The sequence below is a fragment of the Fukomys damarensis genome, unplaced genomic scaffold (genome assembly GCF_012274545.1).
Source record: "Fukomys damarensis isolate Sample0158 unplaced genomic scaffold, DMR_v1.0_HiC HiC_scaffold_5, whole genome shotgun sequence".
In the NCBI taxonomy this organism is placed as follows: domain Eukaryota; kingdom Metazoa; phylum Chordata; class Mammalia; order Rodentia; family Bathyergidae; genus Fukomys; species Fukomys damarensis.
Genome location: NW_022900917.1, coordinates 81,052,697 through 81,071,134, shown reverse-complemented (window position 1 = coordinate 81,071,134; position 18,438 = coordinate 81,052,697). Strand labels below are relative to the sequence as shown.

Sequence of the window (18,438 nt, the reverse complement as noted above, 5' to 3'; positions counted from 1 at the left end):
TGCTGTATGCAGCATGGACCAACCGGAGAACCAGAGCTAGAAGGAGGTGGATATGAAGAGTTATCACAGGAAGGTGGCTGACAGGACCATGGCTGGGCAAGTCCAGCATGAACAGACTGGAATGCCTAGGCCCCTGCTGGAGCTGGTGTCTGCAACAGGAGTTTCTTCTCCTCAGGGAAACTTCAGCTTGGCCCTTACAGCTTTGCAATGGAGTGACTGAAGCAGGCTTACCCAGCCTATAGGCTGACCTTCCCTAAAGCTGACTTGAATCTCACTATAAAATGCCTTCCTGGCAACTTCTAGATACTAGCTTGATCAAATGACTGGGGACTGTGACCTAGCCAGGCTGACAAGAGACCTCCCACAGTTGCCACCTCTGTAGAGTGGGGCAGTGACTTTTGTGGGAGTTTGCTAGGTGATTTTTCCTGAGGCCTAATGCTAATAGTGACACCTGCAGCATGTCTTTGTGGAGGGCTTGCTTTGTGCCAGGCACACCCTCAGCACTCCTCAGTCCTCACAAGAAATCTTCCAGGCACGTCCCATTTGATTCTCATTTGCCAGTGAGGAAACTGGTCAAGACAAGCAGGGATCAGAGACCAAAGATGGTATTTTGTACCACGTGCTATCTGGCACTTTTCCTAAAGGATTGTCATGAGAGGGTTAAGTCCAAGCTGGTACAAGTGAAGTCACTCATTCCCTGTTCTCCATGGCTGACAGACTCTGTTGCATGCCTTTTGTAGCCGCAAAGAGACTACAGTCACAGCTGCTTAATTTGGAGGTCAGGATTCACAAACAACAAAAACCTGTAACACCAAAGTAAAAACAATTGAACAAAGTTTAACAAAATGTTAACACATCAGATTACACAGAAGAAAGAGAAAGTACAGAAAGAAGGTTACATCACCATATCAAAAGAGCTTTGTCACCTAAAATTCGAATTCCAACCCCAGGGAGTCTTGTTCTGTGGCTCTCAGGGTTAGGACTGGGAAGGGTCCCAGTGGCTGTATCACCTCCACAGGTGAGACTCCAAAGGTCCCTGACCAGTGAGGCCTCCTAAATAGCAGCGGAAACAAAAATGGCTGTGTATCAATCGGTGCTCACTAGAGACAAGATTTAGTATAAGATGTACATGTATATAAGAATTTACAAGGTAAGCTCACAGTGGCTGCCCACAGAACCAGGTGTAGAAAAGTGTAAAATGGATGTCTGTGCCCTGGAGATCTGAAGGATCCAGGCAAAGATCAAAGGTCTGGAGCTCACTGTAGTGTCCAGTGTGAGTCTGTATCAGGAGGCCAAAGTGTCTGTGCTGGAGGCTGAAGAGAGCAATGGAAGCCAGGAGGTGATATCCAAGGTGAAGGTGAAGCCTGGAGCTCCTCTGAAGAAACAGAAGGGACCTTCTTTCTTAGTTTAGCTTGCATTTCATCTAGGATACAAGCCTATTGGTTGATGCCTCTCATACCCATGGAGAATCTTCTGCTTTCAGCAAATCCTTTTAGCCACACCCAGAACTACGAAGATCCAATTTAGTTGGTGTTTCTTACTGAAGTTGACACAACAGTTAACTATCACAGTGTCCCAAATGCGTGTGCAACTAGAGGCAGGGAGTTCGTAGCCCTCAGGAATTGGCCAAGTGCCTGAAAGAGAGCATCCTTGGTAGAGGGCCAGGCCCTCAAGGAGTTTCTGCTCTTGTCAGGATATTCTGCCAAGCATCCCGACATAATCTTTAGAACAAGGTACAGCACTCTTAGGACCAGGGAGACATTTATACATTGAATTTTAACCCTTCGCCTTTGTCACCAGGAAGCCCGTCCTAACACCAGAGAGTCCTGACACCATGAAGAAACAACAATGCACCTCTGTTCTTCGTGTTTGCAGCAATTTCAGACAAGACACACAGGCAGTCACTTAGAGTATAGAGTATAGGTAGAGTCTTTTTTTTTTTTTTTTTTTTGCTACCAGGAATCAAACTCAGGACCTTGTGCTTGCAAGGCAGGGGCACAGTGCCACTGAGCTAAATCCCTGGCCCTAAGTAGAGTCTTTTGTGAAGTGATAGATTTTCAGAATGAGGATAGAATACACCTTCAAGAATGAAGTACCAAGGTGGCAGTTATATAAATTAAGGCCCAGGCTACATTTATATGATTAAATGGGTCTTCAAGGGACATCATTTCCATTTTTCAAGGTCTTTGTTCCTTTAAAAAGAAAATGAGCTGTTTTGACCAACCTTGGAGGGAAGTTCCCTGTTTACTCTTTTCTTTCAAAGGAAAGAAGGTTCTGGATTCAGATGTCTCTGTGGAAGCCTTGCTGTACGCCAGACCTTGACATTTTTCAACTCTTCACCCATGGTCTGGACTTTGTATAGGCCCTGGACCTTCTTGATGTGTTCAGAGGAGGTTGCAATCTCTTGGACTATAGCTTGAAACCATAAGGTTGTTGGATCTATGGTGTCTTGGGAAACACCATGCAGAGGGCTGGTGATACAGGTGATAAAGGAATTTACCAAGAGTTGAAAAATGCAGAAGGAGGTTTGTGGCGGTCCGGCCGTCACAACACGAACGTACCTGAGTTGGGGAGTGAGGATTGAGAAAGGACAGCACACTCAATAGCGTGGAGACAAGAGGTCCGATTTATTACACAGAAACAGCTCCTTTTAAAGGCAAGCCAACAGGAAACATCAAGCAATATTAGGGAGGAGATCAAAGGTCAAACTTAACAAAGTGCTTGAGCCGGGCGTGGTGGTGCATGCCCGTAATCCCATAAAACTAGTCTGGATTACAGTGAGCTCCAGGTCAACACCCGTAATCTCATAAACCCAGCCTGGATAATCCCATATGCCCAGCCTGGATTACACAGTGAGCTCAGCCTGGATTACACAGAGAGCTCCAGATCAATCTCATCTGCACAGCTGAGACCCTCATCTCAGAAAAGCCAAATAGAGTCATAGATTGTGTCAATGCCTCAATGGTAGAAGTTACTTTTCCAATGTCAAATGCCAGCGGGCTCCCACAGAGGTTCAGTGAAATACATGCCTTGAGAGACAGAGCAGAAGTCAAGAGAGGGGACCATAGAAAGGGACTTGAGTGGCAAGCTTTTGTGTGGTTGCTGACCCATGCTAGGGACTGTGTGGTTTTGTGATATTAAGCAAGATCGTCAATGCCTCAATGGTAGAAGTTACTTTTCCAATGTCAAATGCCAGCGGGCTCCCACAGAGGTTCAGTGAAATACATGCCTTGAGAGACAGAGCAGAAGTCAAGAGAGGGGACCATAGAAAGGGACTTGAGTGGCAAGCTTTTGTGTGGTTGCTGACCCATGCTAGGGACTGTGTGGTTTTGTGATATTAAGCAAGATCAAATAGATTTTTTTTTTTAGGCTAGACGGCCCTTGTGACATGGCTGGTATCTGGAAAAGGTTTTCTTGTGACAAGTCCACACTAAAGTGTAGTTTTCTCAGGCTTGTTTTGCAAAGGATTTTTGTCTTTCTACATATAGCTAATGATTAAGAAAATAAAGGCAAAACACGTCATGTCTTCATTGCTTTTCATACAGTCCCCAACCACTGGCCTCCAAGTTTGCTACTGACTAATATTCTGCCTAAGACCTTACCTGTCCCCTCAGTCCTAAAGGCCCCTGTAGAGGCATCAGCATTCTTGTATGGTAGCTGAGGATAAAGAGCCTGTTATGAAGAGATGCCAGTCAAATCTGAGGGATCCCCGGCCTGCCCAGTCTCAGATGTCTTTCATCTTGGGGGAAAGTCCTGGTTCAGCCCTGAGGACGGCCTTGGGTAAACTTCTAACAAGGGTATAAACTGGTGTCTACAAATCTGTTCATGGCCACCTTATACTTACTCTGTGCTCTGTGAGGTTGACTTTACTGCCCGTGTCATCCAGGCCCCATCAGCTTCTAGTAAGAGCTGGTCCATGGGAGACACTGGTAGAATATGGGAGGGTAGGGAGAGGGACACCAGGGAATGGATTAACACCAACCCCTCCTGCCTTGCCACTATCAATGGCGCATCTCTCTTGGGCCCTGGGAATACACCTAAACCACTGACCCTTCTAGCCTTAGTGTGGAAAATGCTTCCTTCAGTTCCTAGATCCTGGGAAGCTCATCATCCTTTCTTTGTTTCCTTCACTCTGACATGAACTTTATTAATAGTCCCTCCATTCAACTCTAAAGAAACCCTTCAGGTTGGTCTTCTGCCTGCTTTTCCTCGGAACTCTTACCAACTGCGACTGCTGGCCCTGGAGACCTGTAGGTGAGGGTCATTCAGCATCAGGGGGTACCTGACAGGAAGCGAGGCCGGGAGTGAGCAGGGCCACTCAGGTCTCTGCAAAAGGACCCCACACTTAGCTTCTCATATTATCACAGGCCTGCATCCAGTGGATGTGTAAGGGAGAAAGGAGGCTGATTGTCTTGATTTGCCGGGAACTTTCCTGGTTTTAATAGTGAAAGTTTTGCCTTTTGGGGATCCCTTCAGTTCCAGAAAGATATTTTGGCTGGTCACCCTGGAGTTTGCTGCACCCTTGAGGGAGGCCCAGAATCTTCATCAGAGGCTCTAGCAGGGGTCCACAGAGGCGATGGGATGGGGTGACCTGCAGAGATGGAGGGAAAAGACCACATGAACAGCAGCACTCTAGGAGCTGCAGTTTAGAAAGGCCACTTCACCAGATTGTCTTCCAAGGACTGGCTGAGTATAATTGCTTGGCAGATTATACCCCCAGGGCCAAGCTCAATTACTGCACATTTAAGACTCATTAACATACAATGAGATAAGCTCTTCCTCTGTGCCTCTCACCTAGGGTCTGCATCCCCCTAGGCAAGCTTAATTGCTGAGTTGACAGTGCTGGCTCAAGGGCCACCTACTCTGGAAGTCCCACATTTCCTTGTGTAATTAACAATGCCAGGCCTGGAACCTGGGCTGCAGAAACTGCCCAGTCTCAGATGTCTTTTATCCTTTGCCTCCCTGGTGGGAAAGCCTGTGCACACCCTCTCTGGCTCAGTGGGCAGCTCACTGAGCACCCACTTCATGCCAGGTGGCCTCCTGCTGGGGGCAGACTTCCCTGAGTAAACCCAGCAGTGCAGTGGTCAAGCTCTAGAGGTCACTGTGGCCATCTGTCACTCCCTGCCCTAGGTAAATCACAGCCATGGGAACCATATAGTATGGGTTAAGCCCTCCCCAGGTCCATACTGTGATGCCTGTTTAGGGGGAATTTCTCATCAAGCTTGGATACTGAAGACTCAAGCCTCACAAAGGAGGCAAATGGTCATTGTCTACTGGGAATCAAACCCAAGCCTCTGTTTTGGCTAGTTTCTACCTTTTTCTGATCCACAACTCCAGCCACTACTGGGTTGCTGTTGTCCTAAGCCAATGAGAAGCCATCAATGCACTTTGGGCAGAGGAGAGCCACTGTCTGAATTGGCATGGACCACAAAACCCTATGAGCTGGCCCAGCTACCTCCCCAGATGCCAGCATCTTCTCTCAGGACTGTGGGGCACACCAAGTGTCCTCCTCACTCAGGGCCCAAACCTTGCTCTTTAGTCTATTCTGCATGTCTGCTCTTGGGGTCTGGTCTTGCTCATCCTTTAGTGCTCAGAGTGGGGGCGGTCTTGGCCCTCCTTTCTCCTTCCCCTTCACCGTAAATTCTATTTTCCTCTTGTACTCTTGCAATGCCCTGACTTTTCACTTGTGAAAACAGCTATCTGCCTCTCCCTGTCACCGGGCTGTGTCTGAGGAGGTCCCTGAGGCTGAACTAAGGAACCTAAACCACTCCTTTTTAGAATAAGTTTGCAGTTTTGGTGACACACACCATGGAAAAAGAATTTTCAAGATGCATCAGTAAGAGGCATAGGATGGGTTTATTAGGAAGACCTTTGAGGATGCACTCAAGATCAGAGTGTGGGTCCTTAGTGAAAGGGGCCACATTATTTCCTGGAACAGGGAACTTTTATACTTCTCTTGAAGAGTTCGGAATGCCAAGAGGTGATCCATTCCCAAGAAACCCAACTAGAGTACTAGCCCATTCTATAGGATCTGGGTCCAGGTTATTTGTTTATTTATTTATTTATTTATAGCATATTTTGAATCCTCTTGCCCCATTTCTTTATCCTAGGATCAGGCTCCTATTCTTTTAAAATTAAACCAGTTTATGGACTTTCAGTATTCCTGAGGAATTTTGGATGTGATAGATTTGGTAGGGATGGAGCCTAAATTTAACCAAAAGAACGCCCACATAGATTGCTTTGGGGAACTTTTGCTGAGGCATACAAGTTGAAGTCTTCTTAAATGCACACTTTTTAGTTATGATTTCCTTGTATCTTTTGTACCTTTTATTTCTTCTATCCTACCCCCAAGTGCATAAATGTTAATGGGTCATGGATTCTGGGTTGTGGCCAGTTTCTTAGCACCAGAGCACCTACTGCACAGCAATCATTCAAATGTTTGTTGAATTAAATAAAAAGAGAAAGCTTGCATAACTTTCCCATGCAAGAGAAAATACACACTTGGTGGCTGCCTTCTATAGAAAAGAAGTTTTCCTTTCTTGCTGTATTACCTTTAAATCTCTCACATAGCAAACATTTCTATGACACTGGGCCAAGCACTGGACCACATGGATGATACACATCTCAATTAATAGCTGTAACTCTAAGGACTGCGTACTACTGCTATCCCTGATTGACATAGGAGAAATTGGAGGCAAAGAAAAATTAAACAATCTTAAATAACTGAGAAGGCTGTGGGGTGGGTGGGGACAGAAAAGATATTAGGTAGTTTCTCCAGATCTTCAATTCAGTGACTGTTATGGCTTGTATTTAGATGTCCCCCTGAAAGCCACATGAGCTCATAGGTGGGAATTTTCAGAGATGACTAGATCTAGGTTGTGTGAATATGGATTAAGGGTGTGATACTGGGATTAAGGGTGTGGTTAATGGAAGTGTCACCCTGAGTGTGAGTAGCACCACCCAAAAGGCTGGTAGCCTGAACAGACTAAAAGGGAAAAGATGGAAGGCAAGGTGCTGTTCACTGCTTACTGTTTTTTGCCTTCTGTCTGCCATGACATGAACTGTGTCTCCTTTGTAATGCCCCTACCATGCCACCCTGCCTTGGAGCCAGCTGACTGTGGACTGAGACCTCTACAAACTGTGAACCACAATAAACCTTTCTCCCTGTAATTGGTTGGTATTGGGTATTTTGTCTTAGCAATGAGAAAAGTAACTAAGAGAGCTTCCATAGAAACAGAGAAGGGCTAGGCTGTCCCAGATCTTAGAGTTTAAAAAAAGTCCATCAAACTTTGGGCTTTTGTCTTCTTCAGGAGTTCAGATGTCTTTATGGATATCTATTTAATGTTCTCCTGTAATCACTGAAAAGCAAATCCTCATGTGCTTACCTTTGATATAAGCCTTTGATTTCACCTTAATTGAAATTTGATTGGAAACATGGATAAGATTCATCTAACAGTTAATGAAATATCTTTCAAAAATAACTTTTGTAGTGAAGCTGTTCCACAAGCGCTTTGCATATGAAAAGCACTACGTTAGCCATCCATTTGCTTTCATTTGGAAAGATATTAGTTATCAAATATTTGCATAATAGCTTGCGTAGCAATTTGAATGTTAGTCAATAAATATTTGTATGACATTTAAGTTGGAAATGACACCTGATCTGCATTTTATCACAATATTTTACAGGAAAATGATTTACACCTTAGAATTCTATACCCAGGAAAACTAACAATCATATATGAGAGTTGAGTAAATATACTTTGAGAAAAAAATGAATCCTAACTCTTAACAATAATAACAGTAGGCTTCTTGGGAACAGCAGTCCTCTAAACATTTTTTCCTAATCATTCTTCTCTAATCTCGACTAATGACTTGGTACACAGCAGCTATGCTGATTTTTGTTCAATTTCACCTGCTTGTCTTTTCCCCTCTGTTCTATCTCCCACTCTATGCACTCCCTTTCAATAGGTGTAGTGGGAATTTAGAAGAGAGTAGTCAGATCTGCTTGCATAATATGCTGTCTTTAGAAGAGAACCATTCAGGTAAGAGATCCCTGGAATACACTTCCCTTGCCCTGTTTCTGCCTAGAACTTGCTGCATCCCTTCCCTTCTACACCTCCAAGTGTTTTATTTCTGTCCTTTCCCCTTTGTCCAGATGAGGACATTAATATTGGGGAACTGATTAACTCACAAATCCACACTGATATAGGATGTAGCCCCTAGCTGGTAACTAAGACCAGGAAGCCTTGGGGAGAGGAGAGGAAGAAAACTCAACAGCAGGAACTGTCTACCTGAGGTTGAGGTCCTCCTGAGGTGCTAAAGCTACTTGTATGAGGTCAGTTTGTGGAAGAAAGTTTTATAAATATGTCTCTTAGTAAGGCTAATTTCAGTGTTGGCCAACCTGAAAGAGACCTGGAACCCAGGAAGGCAGCCCCTCCCCGCCAGGTGGGAGGCTCAGCTCAATGGTAGAAGCTTCATCTCAAAGAATCAGAGGAGGCACTAGCTAGGCAGTTTTGTGGATGGGGATCCCAAGAAGTAGACCACAAGACGAAATGTCCATGGCAGATAAAGTAGGGAGGGAGCATGTTTGGACAGAGGAAGCCTTGCAATCATAAGCAGATCTGACAGGATCTGGCTCAGCCTAACAAAATACCCCAGAGCAGGATGACTCCTTAGAGGAGACGTGTTGGAAGAAATTCCCAGGCCCCAGTGCCCCCACTCAGTTCACAGCCTCAGACCAAAAGCTGAAGGTGTTAATGCATGGCTGTTGGTGAACAGAAAGTAGAGCTTGCAGTCAAATGGCAAATTCTCTCTTGAAGAGAGACCAGGATCCACATCTCCATGGTTCATAGGCAGCAGAGAAAAGAGGCACTGGGACTTGACTTACAATTCCCTTTCCTCGTGACCTATCTGAGGGGAGGGTGCTCTTGCCTGGCTGGTAGATTGTCCTACTTTACCCCATTGGCTGTACCCCACAGTCCAGAGTTCAAGATGGCATCCATAGAGACCATGGAGATATTATCTAGGACTTGGTCTGCTATCTGCTCAGGAAGCAAAGGAAGGCCTGGGATAAAGAGCTGTGAGGACTCAATAGTTAAATTGTAATAATTTCCATTGGCAAAAGTTACTGTGTACGGAACACTTTCTCTCCCTCTTCATTCATACATCAATATATTTATCTTTATTGTTTGCACAGTGCTCCATAAATACCTCCTTGACCTTTCACAGACAAGAAAGCTGAGATGGATATGTGCTGAGCTGGTATTCATAGGATGAACAAGAAAGAGGCAGCCTGTAATCCCAACATTCTGAAATGCTGAGACAGGAGGATCACGTTTGAGCCCAGCCTGTGAAACTTAGTAAGACTATATTAGAAAAGAAAAGGCTAAGGATGTAGCCCAGTGAAGATGAAAAAAAAGGGCAGTCAAGGCTGTAAGAGAAAGGCCCTGGAGTCAGTAGCAGTGTCCTGCCATAAGAATATGACAGATGTTATGGGTGCTCTACAACTTGGAGACTTGGTGACATCTGTAACAGATGTCATAAAGCACCATGACACTATTTCAGTACAGTGGTGCTGGACAGCTCCACACACGTTCTGCATAAGTCTCAGGTAAGGTGACCACCAGTTTTCTGAAGTCAGAAAGAGCTCTTCAGCCATGTGGGGAACAGGAAGTTGGTGTTCCTGAGAGTCATCCTTACTCAGTGGAGAAGGGAACTGCTAGATAAAGGCCCCAGTCCTGCAGTTCTGTGGGAGGCCATCCTGAGCTGTGTTATACCTGAATTCTCAGGGGCGCACGATGGGTCTGAGTGTCAGCTGCCTGTGCACTAAGCATGACCAAAGCTCTTCTGGCTTGTGGCCCTTCCTCCCTCAGTCTCACCTTGCTTCTTGGACACCTTCCCAAGTCATCTCCCTGGTCCAAGTTTCCAAATTCTGCTTTGGGGAAAAGGGGAGCCCAGGCTAAGACCCATTTAACCTTTAACTTAAATTAAAGCTTTCCCAGTTTTTCTCAAGCCAGACACCTCAAATGGGAACAAGAGCTGACTCAGTCAGTTAAATGAAGGAGCCACTATTCTGGGACCTTACCCTGAGGATCAGGTAGCTGCTGAAAACCCTGACCAACCTGGGCATCACTGCCGTAGAGTTGGGATTTATGTTCACAGTGACACACATGCTGGGACTGAAACTGGGGGCTTGCCTGAACTCTCACGGGAGCAAATCGTGTGCTTCAGTGCTCTTCCTGTCAGGCACTTGGGGTGAGAAGACTCCAGGGTACAGAATAAAACCTGCCCCTGGAGAGATGGTGAACTTTCTTCAGGCCTGACAGTGGTGCTTGATGCTTATTTGCTGAATTAGCTTCTTCAGGAAAATATGGTGACAAGGTGAATCCAATTCCCATTCAGTCTCTGACCCCAGCCTTCTCTTCCATGAGTCATGAGACTTACCAGTTACCCGTGTGCCAGGAGCTTTCTGTCCTAGGGGTTCATTTAGTATTTCTAGGGCACAGAATCAGTTCTTTCTGAGATGGACTCTTCAGGAGTGCCCATCACCATTCTTTTAGGACATTCTTACTAACAGGGATTATAAAGAGAAACTGCCATCAAGGCCACTTCCAAGGGCTCTAGGTCTAATACAAACAGCCCCAGAACTCTGCATTCCTGACAAAGAAAACCATGATCATCTCTGCTACATGAACACTAATGTGACCATCTTTTGCAGAATCGTGGAACAAATTAAGTTTGTGAACTGAGGTACTGCTGTATGTCATTCCAACTTCTTAGAAAGTTATTCATTTTGTAATTTTTATGAACGTTTATAAATGGCTTGTTTAGAGCAGATAAACAAGGAGAAACCAAGAGAGAATAAAAGTATCCATAATTTTACTTCCTGGAAAAAAGGCGCCTTGAATATTTTGGTACATAACTGTCACATGTTTATAAAGAGCCCTCTGTATGTATGAATAGAAGAATCACTTTGACATGGTGATGATTTTCTTAAGGAAGCTGAGAAAGTCAGAAGTCATGTAAATAAATGGCAAACTTAGCTAAAGAGCTTTAAATGGTGAAAAGCTATACAATATAAATTGAAAAGACAAATAGCTCAAGGAAATGTTTGTTCTTTCACTACTAGCTTGGTGGATAAGAATCTTATGTCATCCATATGAAAGGCAGAAGTTAGCATCCTTAATGTTCAGGCAGCACATTTCCTGTCCTGCTTAGGAAGATTTATCCAATTCTTCTAGTAGTTTAAAATGTAAACTGAAAATGTGAATAAAACTTTTTACATTTAAATCTGTTATCCACCTCAAGTTTGTTTTTGTAGATTCTGTCATTTACGGGATCTAGCTTCGCTTTCTGGTACTGGGGATTGAACTCGGAACCTTGTACTTGCAAGGCAGGCAGTAACACCACTGAGCTAAATCCCCGGCTTAAATTTTTGTTTTTTTTTTTTGGTACTGGGGATCGAACTTGGATAGCTTGGCTTTTTTTCAGAAAGGGAGCCCCTTATACCAGCAACATTTACAAACTCAACAATCTTTGCCTTACTGAATTGAAATGCAGCCTTCATCATATAATAATCTTTTCAAAGTATGCAAGTCAGGGCTGGGGATTTAGGTCAGTGGTTCTGCCCCCTGCCTCACAAGAGCAAAGACTTGAGTTCAATTCCTGGTACCAAACTAACAAAGTACACAAGTCAGTTCTTCAATAGCAGTGTTAGAAAAATTTTCAAAAGAGAAAGCAAAGAAGGAATAAAGCAAACCAGCTCAAAGGAGAATCTAATGGACAGTTTTATAGCCCAATACAGAAATGAATAGCAAATGTAACTGAAAAAATTTTATTTTGGTGGGAAGGTGGAGAATTCATTTGCATTTCCATACACAAGCATTGTTATCAGTTATGTACAGTTTAGCTTTGCGAAATAACTCCCATAAAGTCAGAATCCAACTCAGAAAAGTGTACTAAAGACCCACTGGTTCAGAGTTTTCAGTTGAAGCAGAATTTTCCTGTATAGTCTTCTTTCTGCTTCTAAGGAAAATTAATCTCAAGAGACTACTCTTATCACAAAGAAAGGCTAATCTTATTAGCTTTGGCTTATGTACACAGGTGTACAAAGACAGTTAATTACCAGCTAGGTCTTATATTAGTGTTTCTAGAAGTTTTCATAAGGAACTAAAAAATGAATTTGAGAACTTTGAAAAATGCAAAGGAGTTTGGAGACAAAGAATACCTAGTATGCTGCTGGTTTAGGAAAAAGTCATTTCCCCTCTTGAGACATACAGTTGTAGCTGAATTTCTCCCTGTGGTGGGAGCTGTTTCACACACCATATTTCTAGCTGACATCAGAGCTCATGTCTACATAATAGCTTCTATTAGCCATATGCATCCTTTATACAACTGCTCAATGTGACAAACATGAATTTGTTCTTAATAGACACAAAGATGCCACTTTCCTACAGTACAAGCAAATAAGAAAAAAGATCATGTAAGCTTAAATTTATGCTTAGTAACCTCTGTTTCTTTATTCCATTTTATTTAGTAAATATCAAGACATCCAGTATCCATTAATTAACTCAATATTAGCCCAAAGTTTTAAGTTATCTAAGCATCTTGTAAATTACCTTCAAGCTGACAAACTCTAAAGCATAAGGTTGAAATGCAAATTCATCATCAAAGTGGTTTAATTTATATTTGTGATAATCTTAAATATGTAGGAACATTAGTTCCTTTGATCAACAAATCTGTATTGGCTTAGGAAGATCTCGTCAAAGTAAAATTAAAATCTATGCTTTAGTTATACTTAACACTGATAAATCAAATTATATAGCTTATTTTTATTAAAATAATTTGTTTGTCAATATATACTGAATCGTGAACCTACTTAAAATTTGAGTTAAAAATAGCTTTGTTGAAATATAATTTATATACCATAAAATTCACAGTGTTGAACATACCATTTAGTGGGTTTTGAGGTACATTTATAGAGTTGCACAAAAACCACCACAATCTAATTGTAGGACACTTCCAACACCTCTAAAAGAAACCCTATACCCATACCCAGTGGTCACTTCTATTATTCCTAAGTAACTGCTCATTTATTTTGTCTTCACTGATTTGCCCATTCTGGACATTCCATTTAAATGGAATCGGATTTCTTTCATTTACCATATTGCTTTTTAGATCATTATAGGTACTAGCCTGTATCGTAACTTCACTCATTTTTATTGCTTAGTAGTATTCCATTTTATGTACATGCCACATTTTGCTTATCTGTTCATCAGTTGATTGACATCTGGGTTATTTTCCCTTGGGAGCTATTACAAAAAAGGCTGCTCTGAACACTCATGTAGCATTTGTATGGGCTTTTGCTTTTATTTCTCACAGGTAGATGCCTAGGAGTATAATTTATGGGTCATAGGCAACTATGAGTAAGATTTGGAGAAAGTGGCAACCTATTTTACAAAGTAGTGAAACCATATTGCAACCTCACTGGCAATGTATGAGAATTTCAAACTCTCCACATCCTTGTTATCATCTATCTTATTAATTGTAGCTATTCTGATGGTTGTGAAATTTTACCTTATTGGGATTATGCTTTGCATTTCCCTCATGACTAATAATTTTGTGCTTAGTGACAATGTGGATGTATGGTTTAGAGGAATGTTTAAGACTTTTGTGAGTTGTTAATTGGATTGTATTTTTATTGTTGCATTGTAAGACTTCTTCATGTATTCTGGATACAAATCCCTTGTTGACCATATGGTTTGTGGGTATTTTCCCCTAACTTCATGGGTTGTCTTTTCATTTCATTTGAGTAGGTTCTGTTCAAGTATTTTTTCATTAAGCACATTTAATGCATTAAATTTGAATTTAGTATGTAGAAATGCAACCTATTTTTGTATGTTTATTTTGGATTTTATTTCTAACTGATTATATTTAAAGTATGCATGTGATGCTTTTATATATATATATATATATATATAATGAAATGATTGTTATAATAATTAGATCTCTAGAATTATTCATCCTAGATAATCACAGCTCTGTAGACTTTGGTACACTGACTTGTGTATCCTGTAACTTTACTGAGTTTGTTTATTAGTCCCAGCAATTCTTTTGGCTGGAACTAATATATAGTCATTAAATTTTGAAATAACTGGGGCAAGTGTTAAACTTACTGATTTGAATTCTGACTTGGAATATTTAATATTCGTACATTTATGTTATATTGCATTCATATATTAATATCAGAGATAAATTACAGATATGTTCCCATCCAGGGATATAATGGGTCTTGTTCTTTGTTCTTTATCTTTTAAAAAAGGTTGTGTAATATTTTATGTACTATCTTTGACTATTCTTGGAAATTTATTTCTAAACATCCTACAGATTTATTGCTATTGTAAGTGGCATTTTATTCTGTGGCATCCAGCTTTTGTTGCTAGGATGAAATACCTGACACCATAAATTAAAGGGTGAGGATTTTGTTTTTGACCCATGGTTTCGCAAGTTACAGCTTCGTGGTGACCAGCTGTAGTCACTCTCTCATCACCTATCCAGACACAACTAACAGTGTGCTTTACTAGTTTCCTTGGGGCCATGCCAAACAAGTTGACCATCAAGATTAACCATCACAATTGTATTTTTAGAAACATGATTTTTTGCCTAAAGAAATCTAATTACGTCTAAAATGTTTTATTTGTATATTTTCTGGATTTATAGTCATGCAATTATAGCTTCTGTGGGTGAAGGTTTTTTTCCTTTTCACATATTTTCTTTTTATACTGTACTTATAATGTCTCTGAAGATGTTAAATTTTTTTTGCAGAGTGTTTTTAATGTGCAATAGCATGTATATTACATGAAAAAATTTATTTTCATTAAAAACCAGTCTTTCATATTTAACTCTATTTTATATGTAATTTTTTAAAAATTAAAAACTACTGCTAAATTATATAAATTACCAACTGGTAGCCACTGATATGCTCTCATTTTTCACCTCCTTTATCATATAATCCATTCCATCAACAGACTAGGATTCCTAGTATTGAATTCTTTGTATTCTTGAACTACTACTGACTTGGCCATTGTCAGTTAATGCTGTAGGTGGGGTTCCATGGAAACAGGTTCTCAGATGGAGATTCCAGGGGACAGGAATTAGGAGAAACTGAACTATTAACCCACAGGGAACTCTGGAGTGGGTGGTACATTGGAGTTGCCCTGAGTTGAAGCAAAGCACACATCTATAACTGTGAAAGGGATTTCACCAGAGTCTGACTATGCTGGCATTCTATCTTCGAATCCTGGACTCCAGCACCATAAGAAATAAATATCTTTTATTTAGAAGCTACTCAACTGATGGTATTCTGTTATAGCAGCTAAATGGATTAAAAATCCTTATAGAAAAGCTTGGTTTGCTTTCTTATACCTCTTTGTAATAATATAATCCAGATTACTTTATAGATTCCAGGTTACTATTTTTTCTTTTCTTTTCTTTTCTTTTCTTTTCTTTTCTTTTCTTTTCTTTTCTTTTCCTTTCTTTCTTTCTTTCTTTCTTTCTTTCTTTCTTTCTTTCTTTCTTTCTTTCTTTCTTTCTTTCTTTCTTTCTTTCTTTCTTTCTTTCTTTCTTTCTTTCTTTCTTTCTTTCTTTCTTTCTTTCTTTCTTTTCCTTTTGCAGTGCTGAGGATTGAATCCAGGGCCTTAGCACTGAATTACATTCCCAGTCTATTATTTTTTATTTTGTGACAGAGCTTTGAAAAATCATTAAGTTGCCCAGGATGGGCTTGAACTTATAACCCTCCTGCCTCAGCCTCCTAGAATGCTGAGATTATAAACATGTACCATCATACTTAGAATAAATCACTATTCTTAAACAGCACATATTCTATTTAATCTAACATCATGCATGTTCTCTAAACATCAGACTCAGTAAAACTGAAATTCAAATAAAAACTATATTTCACTTGTCTATATGCAGAGTTAAAGGCTATGTACATATATCACCTAATCCTTACAAGGGTATGATTTCCATGCCCTAACGAACTCAATTATGGTAATGCTTAACTGGCTTAAAAACTGTCCATTTTTTTAGATTATTACTTTCTTTTTGAAGAAAACTTCCTGGGGAATGACTCCTTAGGCCACAGATAACTCAACTTGTTTTGCTGTCAAACATAAATAGCCAAAACTGAGAGCATAGTGTAATACTGTAAGAAATTCCAGGTTAGGCAAGATACAGGAAAAATAACAAACTCATTCATTAAAAACGAAATCCAGCGTAATGATAGAATTTAGCACCAATACATATGTAATATTCTTCCCAAACAAATGAATTAAGTCAAGCATGTAATTCCGAGAAATCATAAGGTTGCCAGAGAAACTATCAATACGCCAAATGTGCACAATCCTACCACATTCATGATCATGTTTCTCATTTAATAGTGGACACATATGTGAAAAAATACCCTCCACACATATACACAATGCATATTTTCTACAATACAATGTATACTTGGGTATAATAAAACAGTGCAATGATGTGTGGAACATTGGTGATTTGTGTGATTTGAGAAAAAACAACTATCATCTTTGAGGGAGTTGGAGAATTTGTAATATGTACCAGATACTAAATGATATTAATGATTTAAGTATAGTTATGATAAAATGAGAAAGAACATAATGTTTGAAGATAATATCAAACTAATAATGTATTTCGATTATTAGTCTGTGTTACATAAATTTTTGTTTATTTCATATCCTTTTTTGCTGTCATATATATGTATATTTAAAATTTTTATTTAGTATCTTCATTTCCTGTTGTCATATATGTTTGCAATCTTTAATAAAAAAAAACCAAATCAAAACATGCTCAACCCTCAGATTGGACTAAAGAATTTCTACATATGGACTGATAAAAGGTCAGTTATGTGTTGTTCATGAAAAGCACAGACTTTTACCCTCACCCTTTTTGGGCTTTAGATCTAAAATATCCCTGAAAATTCTCATGTGTTGAAGGTGATTGGAACATGGGAGCATTATACTCAGTAGATTCATCCATTGATCAGTTCTGAAGCTGAATGTATTGTGGAAAGTGGGGACTTACTGGAGGTAAGTCACTGGGGATGGACCTAGAAGGGTGTATTCTTGTACCCTGGCTGTTCCCTTAACTTCTTTCTTCCTGGCTGTTATGGGTTGAGCACCATTTCCTCTACCAAACCCCTCTGGGATTCTATTTCTCTCTTGGATTTATATGAGCATGGACTGAAACCATGAACCAAAATAAATCTTTTCTCCTTTAACTTGCAAATGTTGAGCATTTTATCCTAGCAGCCCAGAGTGACCAAGACAGATATTGGTACCAGAGAAGTGGGGTTGTTGCTAAGACTGTACCTGCCCATGGACTTTGGAACTTGTTTTTTGGGAGGTATTTAGAAATGTTTGGAGAAGTGAGTTAGAGAAGCCTTAGAATATTGTGGGAAGTCATTGATGTGCTATATTCAGAAGACCAGCATACTGATAGAAATACAGACAGTAAAGGCCAGGCAGGCTCAGGAGGTTTCAGTTTGGAACAAGAACTCCAGTAGTAATGGAACTAAAGGTAGAGTGTATTACACTCTAGCAGAAAATTTGTCTATTTTGCCCATCTTCCTTCAATTTGCATATGTTGGGTGTTTTGTCCCACTGGCAAAGAAATAACTAAAACAGCTTTTTGAAAAATCTTGAGCCATCTGTTTTTATTTAAGTACAATAGAAACAAAGCTTGGATAGATTTATTGATTTTAAACAGTGTAAAATGTAGTGAAGGGATTTTTTATATTGATAAATATTCTAACTCACAATGGAGATGAAGTATTTGATATTAAAATGCTCAGTGCAGAGATACAAGGTAAACTATATATTCCATGTTTTAAAAATGCCAAGTTATACTTATATGTGACTACCTTTTTCCAAAGTGCTGCTAATAAAAGGGTAGAATCTTTAGTGCTGTGTGTTCTTGGGGGAGAATCCTGTTTTGAACTTCAAATGGCTATTGCAGGAATCATCACACAACCCATGTTGAAAGGAACTTTTCTTTTTGTGCCTCCTGATCACTGTAGAGTGAAATTCTGCACAGATGTTTGAAGTTTTTAAAAGGCCAAAGTAAAGGATTAGTTTGAACAGCAAAGCAAGCACTCCCTCCTGAAGTGGAATTACTGGAGGAAACTGGAGACAACAAAGCCCTGGCCCTCAAGGTGCAAGACCACATGGGAAAAATAATACACTGTGAGGATTCTTTTGGTTGTGAGTGACAAATCCAATTTAGCAGAATTTTCCAGCTGTTTATCACTCTAATAAATCAGCCGAATTTTTCATGCTTAACATAGTTCAGATTCTCTTTTGTGGTTCTGAGGTTGACTGGGCCAAACTGGGTGATCTTTGCTTGCCAGACTTGTATGACTTTAGT

The 18,438-nt window shown here is 40.5% G+C and overlaps 1 long non-coding RNA gene across 1 annotated transcript; it reads left to right on the top strand.

The window, feature by feature from the left end:
- Nucleotides 1-16,831: 16,831 nt before the first annotated feature.
- On the top strand, nt 16,832-18,237 carry LOC104865855. Its single transcript, XR_781288.2, has 3 exons — nt 16,832-16,912; nt 17,010-17,102; nt 18,092-18,237. It is a non-coding gene; the product is annotated as an uncharacterized LOC104865855 (long non-coding RNA).
- The last annotated feature ends 201 nt before the right edge of the window (nt 18,238-18,438 follow it).